The following is a 2,374-nucleotide window of genomic DNA, read 5'->3' as shown; positions in this document are numbered from 1 at the left end:
GGCACCCCCTATTTTTTATTACATATTCTTGTAGCTGACCTCGAGAGCTTTCCAAAACACTAATCAAATGTTTTTTCATTGAGTTCTTTTCGAATTATAAAGCTCCAAAGTTGCAATTTGAAAAAATTCAAAATATCTCGTAAAATATTCACTTTCCGATAGTCTTACCTTACATGATCCAGCCAGTCAAGGCGAGATCCGAGCATGATCCAGCCAGTCAAGACAAGGTCCGTGTATGATCCAGCCAGTCAAGGCAAGATCTAGGCATGATGCAGCTAGTGAAGGTAAGATTCGAGTATAATCCAGCCAGTGAAGGCAAGATTTACATGATCCAACCAGTGAAGGTAAGATCCGTGTATGATCCAGCCAGTGAAGGCAAGATTTGGACATGATCCAACCAGTGAAGGTAAGATCCGAGTATGTTCCAGCCAGTCAAGGCAAGATCTCTATGGAAGGAACTGTTCAAAATTATCTCCATTGGCTTGAATACATAATTCCAACCTATTTTCGAAGTGCCTGACCGTTTTGAGTAAGACAGCTCGCGGTATATTTGCGCAAGCTACTCTTATCCTCTCTATCATGTCTTCTCTAGTTGTAGGCGCATGCTCATAAACCACATTTTTAATATACCCTCATAAATAAAAATCAAGTGAAGTCAGATCAGGTGATCGTGGAGGTCATGCGATGGCTCCTCGTCGCCCAATTCATCTGCCATTGTATTCTCGATCTAGATAAGCTCTCACTATTGCCGCATAATGAGGTGGCGCCCCGTCCATTTGTATCCACATTCTCTGGCGTGTATAAAGATCAACGTCTTCAAGCAATGGTGGTAAATGATCCCTCAGAAGTTCCAAAAAATTTGCACTATTGACATTTCCTTCAAAGAGATAAGGACCAATCAAGAAACCATTTATAATACCACACCAAACATTCACACTCCAGCGATGCTGATTATCTTCTTGTCTATGCCAATGTGGGTTAATATCCGATCAATAATGGCAATTATGTCTATTCAATTCACCATTATTTTTGAACGTCGATTCATCAGAGAACATAATATAATAGAAGAAATTCGGATCAGCTCGGATCATCTGTTGTGCCCATTGACAAAATTGTACACGCAACGGCATATCTGCTTGAGTAAGAGCTTGTGTTAACGTGATATGGTAAGGATGGTACTTCGTTTTCTTCAAAATTCTTAAGATCGTGTTTCTCGGGATACCAATTTCTCTAGCCATAATACGACTACTTGTATGAGGATGAAGATGAATGAATGCCAACATAATGTGCACAGGCACATCGTCTTCATTATACTCATGATGTGCTCTTTGACGTTTTAAACGGCCTTGGCGAGCTCTTCGTTCGAGGTCCCGGATTGTAGTATGATTCGGATGTTGTTCCCTTTCGGGGTAACGATTCCGGTAAACTCACGAAGCTTCATGATAATTTAGTTGACATTCTCCGAGAACAAGGAGAATATCAACAATCTCTGAGGGATGATAATCAGCCATGGGTATTGTCGGCAGACTTAAGCCTCTGAGTAATAAAGTTTGATACTCCGATCAACAGTGGAAGATATTATTATAACAATTTTATTCCTAAATAGTGACAAATATGTGGATACAAATGGACGGGGCGCCACCTCATTATGCGGCAATAGTGAGAGCTTATCTAGATCGAGAATACAATGGCAGATGGATTGGGCGATGAGGAGCCATCGCATGACCTCCACGATCACCTGATCTGACTTCACTTGATTTTTATTTATGGGGGTATATTAAAAATGTGGTTTATGAGCATGCGCCTACAACTAGAGAAGACATGATAGAGAGGATAAGAGTAGCTTGCGCAAATATACCGCGAGCTGTCTTACTCAAAACGGTCAGGCACTTCGAAAATAGGTTGGAATTATGTATTCAAGCCAATGGAGATAATTTTGAACAGTTCCTTCCATAGAGATCTTGCCTTGACTGACTGGAACATACTCGGATCTTACCTTCACTGGTTGGATCATGTCCAAATTTTGCCTTCACTGGCTGGATTATACTCGAATCTTACCTTCACTAGCTGCATCATGCCTAGATCTTGCCTTGACTGGCTGGATCATACACGGACCTTATCTTGACTGGCTGGATCATGCTCGGATCTCGCCTTGACTGGCTGGATCATACACGGATCTTACATTCACTGGTTGGATCATGTCCAAATCTTGCCTTCACTGGCTGGATCATACACGGATCTTACCTTCACTGGTTGGATCATGTCCAAATCTTGCCTTCACTGGCTGGATTATACTCGAATCTTACCTTTACTAGCTGCATCATGCCTAGATCTTGCCTTGACTGGCTGGATCATACACGGACCTTGTCTTGAC

The 2,374-nt window shown here is 41.8% G+C and overlaps 1 pseudogene; it reads right to left on the bottom strand.

Annotated features, from left to right (window-relative positions):
* Positions 1-446: 446 nt before the first annotated feature.
* Positions 447-1,130, bottom strand: LOC145961744 (uncharacterized; annotated as a pseudogene).
* Positions 1,131-2,374: the final 1,244 nt, after the last annotated feature.

The sequence above is a fragment of the Camponotus vicinus genome, unplaced genomic scaffold (genome assembly GCF_025532165.1).
Source record: "Camponotus vicinus isolate PSW18456_S1 unplaced genomic scaffold, iyCamVici1.0 SCAF_11, whole genome shotgun sequence".
In the NCBI taxonomy this organism is placed as follows: Eukaryota; Metazoa; Arthropoda; class Insecta; order Hymenoptera; family Formicidae; genus Camponotus; species Camponotus vicinus.
This window is presented reverse-complemented; position numbering and strand designations above follow the sequence as displayed.